This window comes from Pseudonaja textilis, chromosome Z (assembly GCF_049901715.1).
Source record: "Pseudonaja textilis isolate UNSWEBS1 chromosome Z, rPseTex1.2, whole genome shotgun sequence".
In the NCBI taxonomy this organism is placed as follows: domain Eukaryota; kingdom Metazoa; phylum Chordata; class Lepidosauria; order Squamata; family Elapidae; genus Pseudonaja; species Pseudonaja textilis.
In genome coordinates, this window is record NC_142008.1 from 66653395 (window position 1) to 66677457 (window position 24063).

General features: G+C 38.0%; 1 protein-coding gene and 1 pseudogene across 10 annotated transcripts in view; both read right to left on the minus strand.

Moving 5' to 3' along the window:
- ELMO1 (engulfment and cell motility 1) overlaps positions 1–24063 on the minus strand; it is a 526860-nt gene that overhangs the window by 166506 nt on the left and 336291 nt on the right. The gene's annotated exons all lie outside the window — the stretch shown is intronic.
- LOC148124055 (uncharacterized) lies at positions 1851–23580 on the minus strand (annotated as a pseudogene).

Sequence of the window (24063 nt, forward strand, 5' to 3'; positions counted from 1 at the left end):
GCAGCTAAGAATGGTGTTGCTGAGAGACGGAATGGAGACTTGCAAACCAGGAAGGACTCACTGCTAGAGGATTCTGGTCTAGGCAGGTCATATTGGGGTGAAGCCATATTGACTGCTAATTATTTAGTTAATAGGTTGTGGAGTTCCTCCATTAATGATGCTCCATATGCAGTCCTATATGGGAGAAAATCATCTCTAGCACAATTAAGGGTGTTTGGAAGCAATGCATGGATACATATTCCAAAAGCAATCAGAATAAAGGGGCAGCCAAAGGCTAGAAAGCTCAGGTTTGTGGGCTATGAGCCAGGTTCAAAAAGTTATTGCTTTAGTAATGGGAGCAAAACAATAATGTTTTCAAGGTCTGCAAACTTTGCAGAGCAAAATTGGTACAGAATTGATGGAAATTTGTGGAATGATTCACTTAGTGATGGTGCTCCACTTACTGACGGTAACTCATTTAATGATGGTAACTCACTTAGTGATGATGTCGGCATCCAGGGAGGAGAAGCTGAACAAGATATGAAGCAAGAGAGGGTTGACACACAGGAGCAGTCAGTGCCCTGCAGGTCAGAGTGATGGAACAAGGGGATTCCACCTGACAGGTATTCTGCTAGTGAAGTTAAATGTATAATGTATGGTATGAGCCAAGGAACTACAAAGAAGTATTGGCATTACCTCAAATTAGACAAGTAAAGTGGAAAGAAGCCATGGACAAGGAAATGAAATCCATGGGAGAACATGAAGTGTTCATATCTATGAGTTTGCCACAGGGTAGCAAAGCCGTAGGATGTAAGTGGGTATACAAGAAATAGGTGTTACCTAATAATGAAGTACAATATAAAGCAAGGTTAGTGGCACAGAGGTTTTCACAAATGAAAAATGTGCATTATGATGAAGTATTCACACCAACCGTAAAGAGTAAGAGCATCAGGCTGGCACTAGTGTTGGCAGCAGCACACGGCATAAAATCTGGCATTTTGACATAACCACTGCATTTCTCAATGCAGAATTAGAAGAAGAAATTTACATGGTTCAAGCACCAGGATATGAAAGTAAAAAGCCTAACACATTATATAAATTGAAAAAGGCCATTTATGGGCTGAAGCAGTCAGCCAGGAATTGGAATATATGTCTAGATAAGGCATTGAAAGATCTTGGGTTCAAGAGTTGCAAGGCTGATGGTTGCATATACACTGAAAAGTTAAAAGGTGGGAACCAAAGCAATTGCATTGGATAAGTATAAAAAGGAATTATCAGGTATTTGGAGGGAACTGTGAATGTGGGTCTTCAGGTATCTGAAGAATATTAAAGATAATTGAATTTATGTCTATTCCAGTTATGAAGGGAGGAGTGTCAGAGTATATTCATGAACTGGAATAGAGCTTGGTAACAAGGTCAGCCAATGAACAGGTATAGCAACTAAGTCAGCCAATGAGGACTGTTTTGGAAACTGAAACTAGAATAGCCTAGACGTGGCTCTATATTAAGCTTTGCAGCTCTGAAGCTATGTTGAGCTTTACCTGGTCTCTGGAACTGCGCCTTTCAGGAGCCCCTCTGAGGTGCAGGCTGCCGCTGGTGGTATAGAGTGGGATGGCTGGCATGGCAAACCCTTGCTAGGTGATCCTTGTGGTCAAATCTTTTAAAAATGGCATCCTTGAATCTACATGCTGTTCTGGGGTGCCCGCACGCTTGGCCCAAAAGGACTGCCTATCTTCTGTCTCAGAGTTTCCCTTCTTCTTCTTGAAATGAAGGCGATGGACTTTGTCATCCTCATCAGATGACTCTCCGCACTCTGGGCTTTCTTGATGCACTGTGACAGCTCCGCGCAAAAAATGTGGGCTGCTCAATTTCTAGATAGTAGCCATTGACTTGTTTGATGATTCAGTTGCTCTGGCCTCATCTAGCGCTGTCTGCAGTGTGAGATTAGGCTTTGCTAACTATCACCTCTGTAGATTGATGTCTCTCAACCCAAGACAAGTCTCTTGTGTCGTGTCATCCAGATCTCTGAATTCACAGTATGCCGCGACTTTTCTTAGTGCTGCGATGTATTGTCTCACCTTCTTCTTGGTTTCTGCAGTTAAATTCATGTTGTCTCACAATTGTTGACAGCATGGGTGCATAGTGCATTTGGAGCCTGTTCTGGAGCATTGTCCATGGTATCGTCTGCACAGCCACTGGTTCTGATACCAGCTGAGCCATATCAAAGATTTCTGGTCCACAGTAGCTTAGGAAGAGCGCCCTTTTCCTATTGTCTGACAGACTCAAAAGATCATTTGCTTCCATGAAGCATTCAAATCAAACCATGTAGGTTCTCCAGTTCTCTGTGGCTGGGTTGAACCGGGCTGGGAAGCCGATGCAGTTCCTTGACTTTCTGTGATGATGGTGCCTTTGCAGATGTCCAGCTTCAGTTCAGCTCCATCTGGATCTCGATCTCAATCAGCTCCTTTATTCTTTGTCCTTTATTCCTTTTCAGAATCCGACCTTTGTCGCCAGTGTTAAATTGGAGTTGATTGAAGAAGCAGGACACAAAGACTAGTGACTACAGCTCTTTACTGAATAGATCAGTACAACCCAGTGACTTGCCTGTCTGACAGCTCTCCCTTTTAAAGGGAGCTGTTGGACAGCTCCACCAATGAGATTAAACCAACCTTACCACAGAACTGGCAGACCAATGAATTTAAACTATTATTTCCCACTGGAAAAGGCAGACTGGAGTGAAGCCTTTGTTCCTTGGCTTCACTCTTCATTACAATATTGAACACACCCGGGCCCTGAAGACACAGTATACGTGCAGATGGTTCCCCTTGCCTCCGGTACTTGCAGAGTCAGGGATTCAGAGTCATGGGAAGTCACCAGGAAAGACCCAAGATACCTAGTTGTCCGATAACACGCAGTGTCTTTAGAGAAACACACAAAAGAACATCTTTAGGTATGTCTAGAAATTTCTACTTCCTCTTATCTATGGTGCACCAGCTTTCTGGGTAACTTCCCAATCTAATGTGTGCCAGCTTTGCTAGATGGTTTGCTTATATAATCAAAAGTATAAATATAAGGATTTCTTGTCATTTGGGGTTTCCTTTCTTTAAAAGGGGCCCATCTTTGTTCAGCTGAATAAATATGTAATTTTAAAGGCAATCTCTGGTTCTTTTGTGTATTTTTAGCAAGCCATACTCAAATCCAGCAAACACCTTGGGGAAAATACAGCCTACGTTAGAAGCAAATGTTAGAACTATAGGGAGAGAGGTTTTAGACAAACAATATTTCTGTCCTGCAATGATTCAATTTCAGTCTGTTTATTTTTTTCTATGAAAAGTTCATTTTTTGTTCTATTAGCTTTGAAATGAATTCTTATGTAATATGTAATATGTCATTTTTTGTTCTATTAGCTTTGAAATGAATTCTTATGTAATATGTTAGATCAACTTTACTGGAACCAATTTTCAAAGAGGGAAAAACTATTAAGTATTCTTCAAATTAGCAGGAAAAGGAAACTAGGCTGCCAAACAACATATACAGGTAATCCTCAAGTTATGAATGTAATAAAACCTGTCCATTCCATTCATAACCCAATGATTTATGGGAGTTAATCTCATACTTTGAACAGAATCACTCCCTCCTTTTCCCCACGCATTCACTAATCGAATGTGAGGCTCGTTAAGTGCACATGATGTATTTCAGGATGGGGAAGGCCGTGCGGGGGCTAGTGATGGAACAGGCCACCTGCCTAAGACCACCCAAGCCCTCACCGACCCACTGAAATATCTCATGCTCCCCACAATTGCTTTTCCCCTGATGCAATCTGCCATACCAGGTCACTTAACTTGTGAAGATCTAGCAAGCAGTCTCCTTTCCATCCTTTCAACCTTTGTGCCCCTCCAATGCTCCATTTGGGACTCCGCAGGCTTTGCCCGGCATATTCCTGGCTTAAATGGAGCTTCTGAGGGATGGATCCACCCCTCAGAAGCTCCATTTGGGCTTCCAGAGGACTCACCTAGTACGATGCCAGCTGAAATGGAGCTTCTGAAGAGGAATCTCCCCTCAGAAGCTCTATTTTGGCAGCAACATGCAGGACAAATGTTGTAGAGCCTTTGCGGTTGTTTGTAAGGGCAAACAACTCCTGTCATGCTGCAAGAATCATAGTTTTGGGACTTGTTCCTAAACACTAGGGTGTGCTTATCACATAACTTTGAATGTTTGCTAAGGGAACACTCGTAACCTGGGGATTATCTGTACTAATGGACACCTTCAAAGCTGACATTAGCCAGAGCATAGAACAACTCATAGTAGTGCAAGATTGGAAGATATGGAGAAACCTGGCCCATAGAATCACCAAGACTTGGACACAACTGAATGGATAACATCACCATCATCATCATCACGATGTTTTCAATTTACCAAACTGATTATGTAATACAGCAATATTTCCCATTATTTTCAGTCCTCTTTATTTAACTGTTTTCAATCTTCATTCAATATCATTGAAAAAGAATGACTAGGGAGTACAATCAAGAAAATAGTTTCACATTATTATCAAGAATAACCATCCCTGTTAGTAATTTTAACATGTAACAACAGCAAGAAAACTGAGAGCAAGAAAAATATATGAACAGATGAAGAAGGTACCAAACCAAGTGAAGCAGAAAATAATTTTAAGGCACAGATGCTGCTTTGAATTATTCAAGGTTAGGGTCTAAAAATAAATAGATGCTACAAACTATGTCCTCAGATACTCAAAATTTACCAAAGTTACTAACATTGAGTAATTGCAGTCACATACCATTAGATCCATAGTTTATCATGCAAGGAGAAAATTTATACAAATCAATAGGAATTGATTTACTAATTTCAAAAAGTGTACTCTTATGTACATGTATAGCTCCAATTTAAATTATTTATCATTACATTTAAGACAAATCAATTAAAGACAATAACATTAGAAGCAATTCTGATCAGATGTATGTATATATTATACTATCACATTTATGTGTTTGTGAGCAGCTTATAATAAAACAAATTATAAAAAAGCAAGTAAAAATAAAACACAAAGCAGTCAGACATAACTTAATCAATCATCCATACAGGAGATGGGCTCTATCCCATATTTATGTCCCTACGCCAAGATTTCAAGGCATTATGAAAGGCCAACAGTATAAGGCGAATCTAATTTCAGAAGGGATGATGTTCCAAAAGCCACATTAGAAAAGACATTTCTTCTGAGCCCCACTAGCTGACACTCCGTAGCTGGAGTAATCTGCCAGATTGATTAGTATGGGTAGAAACAATTAGAGAGAGACAGTCTTATCCAGGGGTGGGTTTCTATCGGTTCTGTCTACCTCTGTAGAACCGGTTGCTCCAAAGAGCAGCAGACATAGGACCGGTTCTATGTCTGCTGCTGTTGTGGCCCCCTCACCTGCCCGGGCTCTTACCTGACCTTTATTTCCTGCTTTTTCAACTGCAGCTGCTTTGCATGACACAGCTGCAGTTGAAAAATCTGGAAAAAAGGGCTTTTCCAACCGCTGCGTACTTGCATGCAGCGCTGCTCAGCTGTCCGGGCAGTTCAGCAGGTTGTAAATTACACTTGCGTGACTCGTGCATGCACACATGATGCTAATAAACAGAACTGGTAGTTATACCAGTCGGATCCCATCCCTGGTTTTATCAGTAAGTAACACCTTAAGGAAGATCCTATACTAGTTTTTATTGCCACAAGGCTTAAATTTTATTGCTTGAATTCTTTTTTTAAAGAATATCTATTTTTTATTGTGTACATATAAATCAGAGGTGGTATTCAGCAGGTTCTGACCAGTTCTGGAGAACAAGTAGCGGAAATTTTGAGTAGTTTGGAGAACTGGCAAATACCACCTCTGACTGGAGATTTTACAGTATCCTTCCCCTGCCATGCCCAACAAGCCAGGCCCACAGAACCAGTAGTAAAAAAATTTGAATCTCACCACTGATATAAATATATTGAATACAGTGCAATTGGCCATGGCATTCCAACTGCCATAAAACAGAAGTCAGAATAATATATATGCAAATTTATATATGCAATTTCTGATCATCATATATCAATTCCTCTATAATTCTAATACTTACATTCCTCTATCAATAATACAAATAGCTTGAATTCTTAGCTACATGTTAATTTAAAAAAAAATCAGTTTATTGCATGTTTTCAAGTGGGTTTATCTGTCTACTTAACATCTGCAATGTTAACCTTAATGTTTTTTCAAACTTTGCCTGCAAGCTATCTATCCACCCCCATTCCACCTATCCATCTCTTATCCTCCAATAGCGCCTTTCCTGTGGAGATCATCCACAAAAGGTGATCTTGGCATGTCTTCCAATCCTGCACAGACGACTCTGCAACCTTTGGAAACAGAGCACACTGACCAGGGGTGGGATTCTACTGGTTCGGATCAGTTCTATAGAACCAGTAGTTATGATTCTCTGCAGTTCAGAGAACTGAAAAATCATGCCCCAGGCTGGCCCTGCCCCTCTCTGCCCTCCCCTCCCCTCCCCTCCTCACCCAGTCAGTCCTTATCACACATGAGCGACATCGTGCGCATGCACAACTTCCCTGACTGCATTCTCCCCTGCCTAGTCCCTCCTTAAGGTATTTCTTTTTTTTCCCTCTCCAGACTATCAACTGTTCCAATGATCAGCTGTGCCAGGATCCCCCTCGCTGTCTTACTGCTTCACCCAGGAAGCTTCCCTGAGGCCCAGGAGACAAAAATGGGGGGGTTGTTCCTGCAAAAAGAAGCCATGCCCACCCAGTCACATGGCCACGCCCAACTGGCCACACTCACCTAACCACGTTTACAGAATCGGTTGTTAAAAAAAAATTGAATCCCACCCCTGACATTGACCCAGATACTGCCATCAGAGGAGATCCTCCATCCATTCTAACCAGGGAATTGGTAGAAAGACATCACAGCAACCAGAACAGAGCAGACCTTCCCAAGCCTGACTCACTGGCCTTACCACAAAACCTAATGCCATTCACCAAGCCTTATGCCATTCAGCAGATTTGAAAGTAGAAGACCCTAAGATGGATCAGTGAAGACTAAAAGATTCTCTTTAATCCCCAGAAGATAGCTGGAAAGACTTTGAGGGGGTAGAAACTCACTGTAAGGTTTTCTTTCTTGCCTCATTTATGTTGTAATCAGTTAAATGGATTCATGGAGGGATGGGATTTGGAAGTGGTTAGCACAGCAAGCCCAGGGCTGGGTTTCAAAAATTTTAGCAATGGGTTCTCTGCCTGGTTGCTGGGTGGGAGTGGCCAAGGTGGGTGTGGCCTAGTTGGCCTCCTGCATCATGGCAAGGGAGCATTTTTTGTCTCCCTGGAATCTGGAGGCTTTCTTCAAACCTCTGGGAGGGCGAAAATGGCCTCCCCAGGCACCGGAGGCTCTCTGGAAGCCAGAAATGGGCCTGTTTCCAGCCTTCCCAAACTTTTGGGAGGCCTGTTTTTCACCCTCCCCAAGCCTCCATGCATGCCCTACTCTTACCTGCATCCAAAACGGGCTGCTTGGGGACTCCTGGGCAGGGCAGGGTGGTGTGGCCAGCCAGGAATAGGATTTGGTAGTTCCCCAACTGTGCAGAAACAAATTATGCTGCCCAGCTGCCCAATAAAGCAGAATATGTCGCACTGGTGGTCTCACTAGTAGGTGTCCCATGGCTCATTGTGTTCAATTTCAACAATATTAATAGCCTGGATTGATTAAGGACAAATATATCAGTCCTTCTTGGATTATGAATGTCTTATTCTCATCCTGGTATTATTATTACTATTACTATTATTTATCTTCTAATTGTATATAAAACACTGTGGGTTACAAAAAAGGAGGATTGAAGTAGGATTGGATCTGAAAGATATGTTATTTATTTCTTCTATACCTACCAGTTAAGTGAGATTGGGGTACTGGATACTGGATATACTACTATATGTGTTAAAAGGTGATTGGAGGTGTTGGATACTAAAAAATCTGAGGTAAAATTGTTGACCATGACAAGCACTACAAACTTATGAAAGATAGGGATAGGGAGGAAACCTGCCTTCATATCATCATTGGACACCTCAAGCCCATCTAATCAGAGGTTATTAGGAGGCATATTACAAATGGAGAGATCAAACTCATTTATGGAATTGCAGGTTATGCTCCAATTGAGAAAAAAAATGTATAAGTAAATTGCAAGATAAAGATTGAATTCTACATTACCAAATTGAGGAAAAAAAGAATATAATCCAGGACTTTTATAGGAAATTATATGATGATGATGAGAAAATATTACAATATCTGGAAAAAGCTAATTTTCCTAAAGTTCCAAAAACAATGAAATCTATGCTGAATGAAAGGATAACAATAACAGAACTAGCAGAGGCAATCAAAAAACAAAAATAATAATAATAAAACACCTGGCCCAGATAGACTACTGGCAGAAATATATAAAGAGCTACAAGACATTTTGGGCCAATCATTATTAGAGGTATACTATACAGTCTTACCTGATGTGAAGATACCACCATCATGGGTGAAGGCTAATATCATTTTGATACCCAAAGAGCACTCAGACTTAATGCAAATAAAGAACTACAGACCCATAACCCCACTGAATGCCGACTATAAAACAGTCGCCTCAATAGGAGCAGAAAGACTGAAGAGATTTTTTGAAGTTTATACATCCTGACCAGAATGGTTTTCTACCCAAAAGGCAGAGAAGAAACAATATGAGTGTATTAATAGATACACTGGAATACTATGAAACACATAATGAAAAGCAATAGGAATTGGTGTCTGACAATGTGAACTGGCAATTCATGTTATACCAACTAAGATATACTTGGACTGGAGATAAATTTATAAACATGTTCAAAGCAATTTATACAAATCAGAATGCTAAAGTGATTGTGAATGGTGAAGTCACTGAAAATTTTTCAATACGAAAAGGTACAAGGCAAGGCTGTCCATTATCTCCATTGTTATTTATCTTAACACTGAAAGTACTAACTAGAAATATCGGGCAAGATAAGCAAATCAAAGGAATGGAAATCAAAAGAGAAAACTACAAACTACAAGCATTCACCGATTATTTAGTTTTCATCTTAGAAGAGTCATTAGAATTAGGTCTGAGGCTCATAGAGAAATTGCTGGATTAAAAATAAATAAGGAAAAAAGCCAAAATGACAGTTAAAAATCTTACAAATAAACAGAGGGATGAATTAATACAGAAAATAGATATCCAGAAAGTGAAAAAAGTGAAATATTTAGGAATCTACCTAACAGCAAGAGATACAACAATTAAAGAGGACAATTATACAAAATTAATGCATCAAATTAAGCTGGATCTGGAGAGATGGAAAAGCTTGCAACTTACTATGATGGGTAGCATAGCCACAATAAAGATGACCATACTGCTGAAGATACTTCTTCTATTCCAAACAATTCTAATAAAACTAGAAAAAAATATTTTGATGAGTTGAATAAAATAATGTTGAAATGCATTTGGCAAAGAAAAAAACAGAGAATAAAACTGAAACTATTGTAAAAGTCAAAAGGGAATGGAGGTTTTGGGCTACCAGACTGGGAATTGTTTTACTAAGCAGATGCATTCATGTGGGTGAAAGAGTGGATAACTTTGAGGCATAAAATACTATTATTATTGGAGGGTCATGACCTTCAACTAGGGTGGCATGCATTTTTCTGGTACGGAAGAAATACGGCACATAGATCTTTCCAAAGACACTATGTAAGGAATGCACTGTTATCAGTGTAGGATAAAATTAAACAACAAAACTATAGCGTAATACCAGTCTGGCTCTCCACTTTAGAAGCATTGATATATCCAAATGTTATAAATATGGAAACAATTGTTTCTTATAAAAATATACTAAATGAGAATGGTGAATTGAAAACTAGATTAGAACTAGTTTTGGGGTTCTGCAGATTCTGACCAGTTCTGGAGAACTGGTAGCGGAAATTTTGAGTAGTTTGGAGAACCGACAAATACCACCTCTGACTGGCCCCACCCTCATCTATTCTCTGCCTCCTGAGTCCAAGCTGATTGCCTGGGTCTTCGTTTGTTGCCCTTCACAGGAGAACAGAGCTGGAAAGCTGGTTAGTGGGATGGGGAGGGAATGCGGATTTTGCAGTATCCTTCTCCTGGAGTGAGGTGGGAATGGAAATTTTACAGTATCCTTCCCCTGCTACGCCCACCAAGCCATGCCCACAGAACCAGTAGTAAAAATTTTTTTAATCCCACTACTGGGTGGAATTAGAGTGGTGGTATCTGCAGATACAATCATGTTATGTGAAAGATGTGAAAACATAGGGTTTTTATAGAGAACTAACAACATTGGATAAGATATTAGTGGGGATATGACAAATTGATAAAGGTATTATACAATTACTTATTAAATTATAAAATGGAAGAAGAACAAGTTAAAGAGACAATGATACTATGGGCCAAAAATTTTGGACGTAATACAGATTTGGATAAATGGCAAAAGCTTTGGGATAGCAACCAGAAATTGACATTGGCCACATCGTATAAGGAAAATCTCAATAAGATGTTCTATAGGTGGCATCTGCCCCTGGCAAGATTAGCTAAAATGTTAGCTAAAAGATACTAGAATATGTGGAAATGGACAGACTAACGCTAAAAATAAAAGATAAAGGAGATACAAAATAGTATTCAACATGGAATAGGTTCTATCAATGGTTAGAAACACTAGAAGCTGCAATGCAAAAGAATCAGGTTAGGTGGACATGGAAAGAGATGTTTTTAATATTGATATACGAATTTTATTAGAATGATAGATAAATTGACATATTAGAATATGATGATCAAAACTAGTGTTTAAAATAGTATATATGTTATTCTGTTTCCACTTTTGCTTTATGGCAATTGGAATGCCAGGACAATTACACTGTATTCAATATATTTATATGTAAACAATAAAAATATATCTAAAAAAAGATTCAGAGATTAGGAGACTAGCAAATTGATAATAAGCCATTTTGAATTATGACAGCAGTAGCAATAGCACTTAGATATACATACTGCTTCATGGTGTTTTATAGATCTCTCTAAGCAGTTTACAGAGTCAGCGTTATTGCCCCCAAAAATTTGGGTCCCATTTTATAGACCTCAAAAGGATGGAAAGCTGATTCAACCTTGAGCCCCTCAGAATCGAATTCCTGGAGTTAGACTGCTGTACTGCATTCCAATCAGTGCACCACCACAGCTCTCTTTTTGAACTATGATGTAGTATGTTTCACAGTGAATGCTGAGTCATAGGTACATAGGTACCATAGGAACACTGTACTACCAGGAAAATAAAAATTCATATACAAACAAAATGGCTATATTACTAATTTGCATCCTACTTTTATTTTTTACAGTAAATCAATGAAATGTATTTATTGTATTGGTAAACAATATTGCTTTCTAGACAAAGCCTATGGATAGGCATATCAGAATTCTAATAAACTTGCCATGTGATGAATTAATGTATAGTATGATAGCAATCATTTCCTTTTAAATGGCCTCTTTTGTTAGATAAATAGACAGACAGAGGGAGACAATGCTAACATGGCAATGTAAGAGAGAAGCTTGTTACTTCTTGAAAGCAAAAATACAAATTATACAGGATTTAACTTTATTAAATCTCCTTTTCCTAGTTTACTATTTTCTTCAAGTATATTTAGATAGGGATTTTTTCTCTCTAGGAGAGTTGTTCATAATTTTACATACTATGAAACTCAATATTTTTAAAGGAACAAAAACTTTTAAAACAACCATTTGTTCCCTTACTAACTAGTAATTAAACTTATATTTATATTTTAAAATTTCATTTCCATTCTGGTTGGAATTGGGTGTAGATAGATAGATAGATAGATAGATAGATAGATAGATAGATAGATAGATAGATAGTACTAAGCAGGAACAGGATTAATTTTACATCCAGTTTGGCAAACTGGTAGTTCCGCCATCCAGGGGCTGTCCAAGGTCCTGAGCCCCGAATGCCAACCTGCCTACTGGGCTGCATGAAGACTCAGAGAAGATGGAGGAGAAAGTGATGGTTGAAGAGGGAGCCATGGGGTCCCTCGTCAAGACCCTCTACTTTTCTTCTGAAGGCATGGCGTGAGCAATCAAAGCTGCCGAGGTGGAATGGCGGCAAGGTGCTTGGCTCAAGGAGCCAGAGTCCTAGCAGCTCAGTCAGGCTGTCCCAACTCTGGAGGTTGGAACTAAGATGAGGCCACCTGAGTACCAACCCGGGACCAGTCCAATGAGGACAACCCGAGGTTCTGAGTGGAGAGAGCAGAGACCTTTGGGGCCTGACAATTCCCAGGATTGGAGCATGCTACCTTCCTCGCATAACCAATCGTTGACAGGTCCCCTGGAGCAGTTAGAAAGTATCAAGGTGGGCAGTTATGTCCCACAAGACCAGGTTGGCTAGCCCAGGTAGATTCTGACTCAACCTATGTTCACCTTCCTGGATCAGTAAGTGGCTAAAGTGCGATGACAGAATCCTTCTACTCAGCCAGAGATGACAGAAGAATCTGCCTTATACAGTTGGCTCAACCTGCCAGAGATGAACAGCAGCTGTAGCCAGGACTCAGAGATCTGCAATGGTCAGCCACCACCACCCTCACCAACCAGCTTTCATGCTATCGCCAGCAGAGTATATCTTTTTATCCTGGCCAGGGGTGGGTTTAGTATCAGTTGATGTCAGCACCAGTCATACCACCAGCTCTGGCCCCGCAACCAGCTCTGGCCCCGCAACCAGCTCTGGCCCCGCAGCCAGCTCCAGTGCAACAGCCGGTCCCTTCCCACCACTGGCTGTTCTGGCCACACCTCCTCCAGCATAGCCAGCCCTTCCAGCTGCAGTACCTCCACCAAGATTTAGAACAACCTTTGATGAAAACCCAGAGAAGTTGGCATACTTCCTCAACTGAGTTTGGGCATACATCAACCGGCATGGGGACCAGTGCCAGTCTAACCATGACCTGATCTCAGCAATTGGTGATGGGATGAAGGATGGTGAAGCGGTGGAGTGGATAGCCCAACTACATGATGAAGGAGCTACTGAGTTAGATGATGCTGATGAATTTGTCCAGCTGCTTCAGGCCAGATTTGTAGATATAGCCTGCAAGAATGAGAATGAAGCCTTCATTAAAACTATGAAGCAGGGGGAATCACCCCCCTAAGGAATTTGTCTGGGGGTTTGATCTTGGCCTCCCACAGCAGCCAGAAGAAGGGGGATCCCATGGAAGCCATTGGACATGAGCAGATCTGCCCAACAATCAGTAGATTTTCCCCCTCCTGCAAAGGAAGGCAAGGAGCCTCCAGCCAAAGAAACCCACTTAGAGATTGCTAGCAGGGATGACAATCAGATGGTGAGTGGAGCCATTCGCCTTTTCACTGTTAAAGTCGGACTAGTAATTCCAGAGACCAGGGGACAAGGGAAAGAAGAAGCAGTGATAGATACAGGCTGCACCAGGTGCCTAATCAGGTTCTCCATTGTTGAACAGTTAGGAATTAAAACAAAACCACTGGTCTGGCCAATCCACTTCAAGCAAGTAGATGGGACACTGATAGGCGGAGCCCCTGCTACCCAAGTCACTGAACCAGTTAGGATGGATATGTGGTGCACCAAGAACTTATACGATTTGTGGTAGCTCCAAAAATGACTGAACTTATTATATTGGAGCTAGCCTGGCTGAACAAGTGAGCCCCAACAATCAAATAAGAAGATGACTACAGAAAAATTAGAATAGGCATTGGCCCCTTGCCACCAATCCCTCCGGAGAGCTGCCAACCATCGACTAGCCCCAAGCCATTGAAAATAGCAGCAACTGCCACTGCGATGCTGCCTGATTGGATTCCAGTTCCCCAAAGAATACCAAGACCTGACCACCATCTTTAGTGAAGAGGACTGAAATGTTCTCCCCACCACCACCGCCCAACTGACTGCACAATTGAAATTAAACCAGGAGCTAAACTACCAAAGCCTAAAATGTACTCTATGACCCCAAAAGAAATGACTGAGTTCAGAGTACACTGATGCCAATTTAGCCAGAGGGTTCATCCAACCTGCAAAATCCAAGGTAGCTGCCTCAGTACTATTCAAAGAAAAAAAAAAGATGGGGGGATGAGATTATGTGTGGATTTTCATGGGATCAATGCTGTGTGTATGCGGAACACCTACCCCCTCCCCCTCATGAAAGACATATTGAATCACTTGTCAAAAGACAAAATATTTATTAAACTAGAGTTGAGGGAACCGTATAGGAGGGGGATGAGTGGAAAACTGCCCACTTGGCAGCTTCCAATTCTGAGTCATGCCTTTTGGGCTACAAGGAGCCCCTGCAGTCTTTATGCAACTAATTAACAAAGTACTGCATGAGCACTTATATAATGGGGTCCTGGTTTATTTGAATGACATTCTCATCTTCAGCAAAATGCTAGAAGAGCACATTAAACTGGTGAGTCAGGTATTGGAAAAACAGCTGTAAAACTCTATGCAAAGCTGTCCAAATGCGAGTTCCATAAGACCTCACTAGACTACCTGGGCTAGTGAGTGTCAAATGAAGGGATCAAAATGGATCCAGGGAAAGTGAGAGCCATGCTAGACTGGCAGCCACATCGCACACGCAAACAGCTCCAAAGCTTCCTTGGGTTTGCCAACTTCTACAGACAATTTATTCCTGTGTTCACAGAGGTAGCTCTTCCCTTAACAGAGTTGCTAAAAATAGCACCCCTCCCATGAAACCACATCCAACTCAGCCATTAGCTTGGATGATGGACTGTCAAAAAGAAATTGAAATGCCCGTTTGCAGAAGAACCTGAATTTCTTTTTTTTAAAAAAAACAAATTTTATTAATTTTACAATTAAAAAAAAACAAATCTACAACATATACACAAATAATAAAACCAAAAAAAGCAAGAAAGAGAGAAAGAAACGTGAAAAGAAAGGAAAAGGGAAGAAAAAGAAGGGAGGGTGAACATTTAAAAACATTTTCCTTTTCGACAGTTTGTAAGATCTTTTCTTCTTAAATTGTATCATATACGCACATCTTATCCATATCTATATTTGGATTACATTCAAATAAGTTTATCCCATTCTTTTTTTATATATATCTTATAATACACGATCTATCTTTGGTCTAACCATTTGTACCAGGAATTCCAGTTGTTGTAATATATTGAAGACTCTTTGTTCTTTAGGGCTAGGGTTAGTTTGTCCATTTCTGCACAATCTGAAATTTTCTGGATGATCATCTGATCTGTAGGTATGTGAGGTAGTTTCCAGCACTGAGCAAATGCTAGCCTGGCCGCTGTTAAGATATGTATTATTATATACTTCATCTTTTTTGGTAATTGTTTGTCAAAAATCCCTAATAGGAAGGACTCTGGTTTATATTCAATTTGTTCTTTGGTTATTTCCTCTAGCCATTTTCTAACTCTTTGCCAGTATATCTGGGTTTCCTTACATGACCACCACATGTGGAAAAAGGTTCCGTCTATACTTTTACATTTCCAACATTTTGGACTCGTGTTGGGGTGCATCTTCGCCAACCTCGAGGGGAAAGGTGGCATCTGTAAAACATTTTGTATGTGTTTTCTTTATAAGCTGCCGATTTTGTGATCTTGTTGTTTCTGTTCCAAGTCCTTTCCCATTCTGTTAATGTAATACTCCGTCCGACATTCCTGCTCCAAGCTATCATATTTCCTTTGACTATCTCTTGTTCTAGTTCTACTTCCAGTAAGTATTTGTAAAATTTAGTTATATTTTTTTGTTTGATCCTAATAAAATTTTATCTAAGAACTGGAGTTTGTTATAAATTCAGAAATCTTTATTATCTTGTTTATATCTACTATGGATTTGGAGATATACCCACTGATCAATTTTAAATCCTCGCTCTTGTAATTCTTGTCATGTTTTCAGTTTTCCTTGTGAATCTAATAAGTCTTTGTATTTGATCATTTTTGTGATGTCCAAATTGTTGGGATGAACCACTGCCTCCATTGTTGATAGCCAAATAGGTACTTTTAAATAGTGTTTTTTCCGTACTTTTTTCCAATTGATTAATAGTGAATCTCTAATTAGGTGTCTATGAAAATATGACTGATTGGGTTTCCCACTTCCCATAAGAAGGCATGCCAACCTCTCTGCAAATCGTGGCCTTCTAATAATAGTGTTCTTTTGTTAAGTAAGTTCACCCAATCTTTTAGCCATAATAAAGTAGCTGCCGTATAATATAGTTCCCAGTTTGGAAGTGCTAATCCCCTCTGCTCTTCAGATCCTGTAATGCCTTTATGTTAATTCTAGCTTTCTTTCCTTGCCAGATGAATTTGAGTGTTATCTTATTTAGTTCTTCAAAAAAAATTTATGCAATTTAATTGGAATCGTCTGAATAGGTATAAGAATTTTGGTAAAATATTCATTTTGATAGAAGCAATCCTGCCCAATAGTGAAAGTTGCAACCTGCTCCAAGAATCTAAATCTTTCTTTACTTGTTGCAACAATTTGTCATAGTTATTCTCTTTGAGTGTCTTACATTGTGGTGTTAGGCATATTCCTAAATATTTGACTTTCTTTGTTACCTGTATTCCGATACTTACCTCTAATTCTTTTTTCTGGTCTTCTGTTAAGTTTTTGGTCATTAATTTTGTTTTTTTTCTATTGATTTTAAGTCCTGCTACTGCGCCGAATTGTTCTAATTCTTTTATCAATTTGTATCCTTTTTGTGTTGGTTCCTCCAAAAGAAAACCATATCATTGGCAAACGCTTGCAATTTGTATTCTTCTGTTTTAATCTTCAATCCTTTAATTTCGGGATTTTGCCTGATACATGTTAAGAGTGTTTCTAGAGCGAATATAAAGAGAAGAGGTGAGAGAGGACAGCCCTGTCTAACACCTTTTTCTATTTTTATTGGACCTGTGTGTTCCCCATTTATTAAGATATTAGCCTGCTGTGTGTCGTAAATTATTGTTATGATATTTTCAAATTTAGTGCCTAGATTCATATTATAAATTTTTGAACTGAGAAATGCCAATTTAAGTTATCGAATGCTTTTTCTGCGTCTAAAAACATAAGTGCGAATTGTTTCTCAGGGTGGGCTTCATAAAATTCTAAGACATCTATTACTGTTCTTAAATTATTTTTTTTATCTGTCTAGTCGGAGGAATCCATTTTGGTCTTCATGTATGTGTAAGTTTAAAACTTGTTTTAGTCTATTGGCTATAATGGAGGAGAATATTTTATAATCAGTATTTAGGAGTGAAATTGGTCTGTAGTTGTTAATATATCTGTGGTCAGCTTCCTCCTTCGGATCAGCGAAATCAATGCTCCCTCCACGAGTCTGGCATCTTAGCTGCTAGTAGTACCTCACTGAACACTTCCATCATCAGTGGTCCAATTAATTCCATGATTGCTTTATATAATTCTGCCGAATCCCATCAGGCCCTGGGGTTTTATTATTACTTTGATTCTCTATTGCTGATTTCAATTCGGACCATGTAATATCTTTATTTAATAATTCTATCCATTCCTCTTTGTCATTCGTTTCCTCTAAGTAATTTCTTATTTTATCCTCATTAACTTCTTCCTTTTTATATAACTTTTCAAAATATCTGTGAATGATGTCTTTTTCTTTTCTATCTCATGTTGTAAGTTGCGCTTCTTGTCTATTAATTGGTATATCAATCTCTTTTCTTTCCCTTTATGAGTTAACCATCTTCCTGGTTTGTTTGCATATTCAGAATAAATTTGTTTAGTCATTTTCAAATTTATTTCCATTTTTTCTTGTTCCATTAAGTTCAATTTATGTTTGGTTGTTATTAACTGATTTTGTATTCTTTGGTTTTTAGGGGTTTTTTGTAATTGGATTTCTAATTCCTTAATTTGTTGTTGTAATTTGTTTTGTTGAGCATATTTTCTTTTATTTCTCATGGCATTATAAGAGATTGTTATTCCTCTTATGACTGCCTTCAATGTATCCCAAATATTTTGTTTCGAGGTTGCATCATTATCATTTTCCTTTAGGAAATAATTTAGTTCCTCTTTAAGCTTATTAATATACTCTTCTTCTCTTATTAGTTGAGTGTTTAATATCTATCTTTTCTTTGATTTTTTCCTGCCTTTCCAAATTATTTGAATTGGGTTGTGGTCAGCCCATTCATTTGGTTAAATTTTGATTCCTTTTATTTCATTTGCAATTTCCCCATTCATCCAGGCCATATGTATTCTTGTCCATATTTTATGCGGGTTAGAGTAATATGTAAATTGTTTGTCTTCTGGGTTTAATTTTCTCCATAAATCCATTAAATTTAGTTCTTTCATCATTTCCTTACAAGTCTTGGGAAACTCTCTTTTCCCTTTTTTGTTCTTGCTCGCATTATTACAGTCCTTTTGGTAATCAGCAATAGAGTTATAATTGCCTATCATACAGATGTTCCTTTTTCAAATCCTATTATTTTTGGTGTAAATATTTAAAAAATTTTCCTTGTTCTTCATTTGGTGCATAAATTGCTACCAATAGAAATGAAATAGTATTAATCGAGATTTGTAAAACCAGAGTTTTTCCTTCCAGGTCTGACCAAATTAGATCTGCTTTTAGGTCGTCTTTCACGTATATTGCAATTCCTTTCTTTTTTTGTTTACCTGCTGGTGCCGTAAATAACTTCCCTAGTTTAGGGCAAATTAAATATCTTTCATCATTTTTCCTAATGTGAGTTTCTTGTAAACATATTATGTCGGCGTTTTGTTTAATTAGTTTAGCTATTATCCTTTTCCTTTTAGTTGTCGAATTTAAACCATTTATATTGATAGATAGGAGTTTCTTTTCTTCCTCCATTTAGCTAAGTCTGATTCGCTTTTTGTCTTGTGATAATTTGGCTCTCTCCTTGTAGTTGTTGTGGGATTGGTTCTTCTCTCTCTTGATATGGGTAGTCATTCCCTTGGCTTTGGCGGGTCCTTCTTTTTTATTTCTATGGCGATTTCGGTCTTCCTGCAAATTTCTTTTGGATTCCTCCTTGGTATTTTGGTCTTCTGTGCCTACTAACTGTTTGTAGAAATCTTGTGCCCATTCCATTGACTTTGCTTTCTTTCCATGTTATTAACATCCCTTCCAGGATTAACCATTTGAATGGAATTCCTTTTTGATTTAAATAACTGGCTAGGAATTCGTAATCTCATCTTATTTCCCCTATACTATCTTTGGTCTAACCATTTGTACCAGGAATTCCAGTTGTTGTAATATATTGAAGACTCTTTGTTCTTTAGGGCTAGGGTTAGTTTGTCCATTTCTGCACAATCTGAAATTTTCTGGATGATCATCTGATCTGTAGGTATGTGAGGTAGTTTCCAGCACTGAGCAAATGCTAGCCTGGCCGCTGTTAAGATATGTATTATTATATACTTCATCTTTTTTGGTAATTGTTTGTCAAAAATCCCTAATAGGAAGGACTCTGGTTTATATTCAATTTGTTCTTTGGTTATTTCCTCTAGCCATTTTCTAACTCTTTGCCAGTATATCTGGGTTTCCTTACATGACCACCACATGTGGAAAAAGGTTCCGTCTATACTTTTACATTTCCAACATTTTGGACTCGTGTTGGGGTGCATCTTCGCCAACCTCGAAGGGGAAAGGTGGCATCTGTAAAACATTTTGTATGTGTTTTCTTTATAAGCTGCCGATTTTGTGATCTTGTTGTTTCTGTTCCAAGTCCTTTCCCATTCTGTTAATGTAATACTCCGTCCGACATTCCTGCTCCAAGCTATCATATTTCCTTTGACTATCTCTTGTTCTAGTTCTACTTCCAGTAAGTATTTGTAAAATTTAGTTATATTTTTTTTGTTTGATCCTAATAAAATTTTATCTAAGTGCTGGAGTTTGTTATAAATTCCAAAATCTTTATTATCTTGTTTATATCTACTATGGATTTGGAGATATACCCACTGATCAATTTTAAATCCTCGCTCTTGTAATTCTTGTCATGTTTTCAGTTTTCCTTGTGAATCTAATAAGTCTTTGTATTTGATCATTTTTGTGATGTCCAAATTGTTGGGATGAACCACTGCCTCCATTGTTGATAGCCAAATAGGTACTTTTAAATAGTGTTTTTTCCGTACTTTTTTCCAATTGATTAATAGTGAATCTCTAATTAGGTGTCTATGAAAATATGACTGATTGGGTTTCCCCACTTCCCATAAGAAGGCATGCCAACCTCTCTGCAAATCGTGGCCTTCTAATAATAGTGTTCTTTTGTTAAGTAAGTTCACCCAATCTTTTAGCCATAATAAAGTAGCTGCCGTATAATATAGTTCCCAGTTTGGAAGTGCTAATCCCCCTCTGCTCTTCAGATCCTGTAATGCCTTTATGTTAATTCTAGCTTTCTTTCCTTGCCAGATGAATTTGAGTGTTATCTTATTTAGTTCTTCAAAAAAAATTTATGCAATTTAATTGGAATCGTCTGAATAGGTATAAGAATTTTGGTAAAATATTCATTTTGATAGAAGCAATCCTGCCCAATAGTGAAAGTTGCAACCTGCTCCAAGAATCTAAATCTTTCTTTACTTGTTGCAACAATTTGTCATAGTTATTCTCTTTGAGTGTCTTACATTGTGGTGTTAGGCATATTCCTAAATATTTGACTTTCTTTGTTACCTGTATTCCGATACTTACCTCTAATTCTTTTTTCTGGTCTTCTGTTAAGTTTTTGGTCATTAATTTTGTTTTTTTTTCTATTGATTTTAAGTCCTGCTACTGCGCCGAATTGTTCTAATTCTTTTATCAATTTGTATCCTTTTTGTGTTGGTTCCTCCAAAAAGAAAACCATATCATTGGCAAACGCTTGCAATTTGTATTCTTCTGTTTTAATCTTCAATCCTTTAATTTCGGGATTTTGCCTGATACGTGTTAAGAGTGTTTCTAGAGCGAATATAAAGAGAAGAGGTGTGAGAGGGCAGCCCTGTCTAACACCTTTTTCTATTTTTATTGGACCTGTGTGTTCCCCATTTATTAAGATATTAGCCTGCTGTGTGTCGTAAATTATTGTTATGATATTTTCAAATTTAGTGCCTAGATTCATATTATAAATTTTTTGAACTGAGAAATGCCAATTTAAGTTATCGAATGCTTTTTCTGCGTCTAAAAACATAAGTGCGAATTGTTTCTCAGGGTGGGCTTCATAAAATTCTAAGACATCTATTACTGTTCTTAAATTATTTTTTATCTGTCTAGTCGGGAGGAATCCATTTTGGTCTTCATGTATGTGTAAGTTTAAAACTTGTTTTAGTCTATTGGCTATAATGGAGGAGAATATTTTATAATCAGTATTTAGGAGTGAAATTGGTCTGTAGTTGTTAATATATCTGTGGTCAGCTTCCTCCTTCGGGATCAGCGAAATCAATGCTCCCCTCCACGAGTCTGGCATCTTAGCTGCTAGTAGTACCTCACTGAACACTTCCATCATCAGTGGTCCAATTAATTCCATGATTGCTTTATATAATTCTGCCGGAATCCCATCAGGCCCTGGGGTTTTATTATTACTTTGATTCTCTATTGCTGATTTCAATTCGGACCATGTAATATCTTTATTTAATAATTCTATCCATTCCTCTTTGTCATTCGTTTCCTCTAAGTAATTTCTTATTTTATCCTCATTAACTTCTTCCTTTTTATATAACTTTTCAAAATATCTGTGAATGATGTCTTTTTTCTTTTCTATCTCATGTTGTAAGTTGCGCTTCTTGTCTATTAATTGGTATATCAATCTCTTTTCTTTCCCTTTATGAGTTAACCATCTTCCTGGTTTGTTTGCATATTCAGAATAAATTTGTTTAGTCATTTTCAAATTTATTTCCATTTTTTCTTGTTCCATTAAGTTCAATTTATGTTTGGTTGTTATTAACTGATTTTGTATTCTTTGGTTTTTAGGGGTTTTTTGTAATTGGATTTCTAATTCCTTAATTTGTTGTTGTAATTTGTTTTGTTGAGCATATTTTCTTTTATTTCTCATGGCATTATAAGAGATTGTTATTCCTCTTATGACTGCCTTCAATGTATCCCAAATATTTTGTTTCGAGGTTGCATCATTATCATTTTCCTTTAGGAAATAATTTAGTTCCTCTTTAAGCTTATTAATATACTCTTCTTCTCTTATTAGTTGAGTGTTTAATATCTATCTTTTCTTTGATTTTTTCCTGCCTTTCCAAATTATTTGAATTGGGTTGTGGTCAGCCCATTCATTTGGTTAAATTTTGATTCCTTTTATTTCATTTGCAATTTCCCCATTCATCCAGGCCATATGTATTCTTGTCCATATTTTATGCGGGTTAGAGTAATATGTAAATTGTTTGTCTTCTGGGTTTAATTTTCTCCATAAATCCATTAAATTTAGTTCTTTCATCATTTCCTTACAAGTCTTGGGAAACTCTCTTTTCCCTTTTTTGTTCTTGCTCGCATTATTACAGTCCTTTTGGTAATCAGCAATAGAGTTATAATTGCCTATCATACAGATGTTCCTTTTTTCAAATCCTATTATTTTTTGGTGTAAATATTTAAAAAATTTTCCTTGTTCTTCATTTGGTGCATAAATTGCTACCAATAGAAATGAAATAGTATTAATCGAGATTTGTAAAACCAGAGTTTTTCCTTCCAGGTCTGACCAAATTAGATCTGCTTTTAGGTCGTCTTTCACGTATATTGCAATTCCTTTCTTTTTTTGTTTACCTGCTGGTGCCGTAAATAACTTCCCTAGTTTAGGGCAAATTAAATATCTTTCATCATTTTTCCTAATGTGAGTTTCTTGTAAACATATTATGTCGGCGTTTTGTTTAATTAGTTTAGCTATTATCCTTTTCCTTTTAGTTGTCGAATTTAAACCATTTATATTGATAGATAGGAGTTTCTTTTCTTCCTCCATTTAGCTAAGTCTGATTCGCTTTTTGTCTTGTGATAATTTGGCTCTCTCCTTGTAGTTGTTGTGGGATTGGTTCTTCTCTCTCTTGATATGGGTAGTCATTCCCTTGGCTTTGGCGGGGTCCTTCTTTTTTATTTCTATGGCGATTTCGGTCTTCCTGCAAATTTCTTTTGGATTCCTCCTTGGTATTTTGGTCTTCTGTGCCTACTAACTGTTTGTAGAAATCTTGTGCCCATTCCATTGACTTTGCTTTCTTTCCATGTTATTAACATCCCTTCCAGGATTAACCATTTGAATGGAATTCCTTTTTGATTTAAATAACTGGCTAGGAATTCGTAATCTCATCTTATTTCCCCTACTTTCCTTGGGATTTGCTTGAGGATCATAATCTCTTTGCCCTTGTACGTTATTGTTCCATCTCTTGACAGTCTGAATATTATATCTCTCACACTCCTTCTTGTGAAACGGACATTTATGGTGTCTTGCATAATTAGTACTGACCCTATAAACTTCATCAAATTCCTTGAGTATGTCATCTTTATCTTTTCCTAACAGTTCGGCCAGTATTTCTGCCATTAGCTGCTCTAGTTCTTCATCCTTCGATTCCTCCACATTCTGAAATCTCAGGTATGCAGCTGCCTTGTCCATTTCTAGGTAGACCAAGGAATCTTCCATTCTTTGCTTACATTTTTTAATTCTTCGTCTACCCTTTCTAGATTCTTTTCCATTCGTTCCGTCCTTGTCTCTATTTCTTTTATCATTGTTTCATTTTTTTTCCATAGCCTGTTGTAATGTCCCAATCTTGTCCTCTACCTTAAGTATGTCCGCTTTCATCTCAGCTTTTAGCTTTCCCATCTCTTCTTTTAATTCGCTGATATCCGCTCTTGTTTCATTATGATTCTTGATCATTATTTCTTGCAGTTTTGACATTGATTCTTGCAAAGTTAGCAGAGGAGATTGTATATTAGCGTTCGAGACATTGGATTGTTTTTCTCCTGTTAGGGATTCTTCAATAGTTTTTTTTTGAATTGTAGGGGAAGCTGTTGCCAAGGTGGTTGTTAAGGTCGGGGTAGTCTTCCTTCCCGTTTTCAGGGCCGTGGTTGTTGTGGAGGTCATTTCTTTTAGTATTTG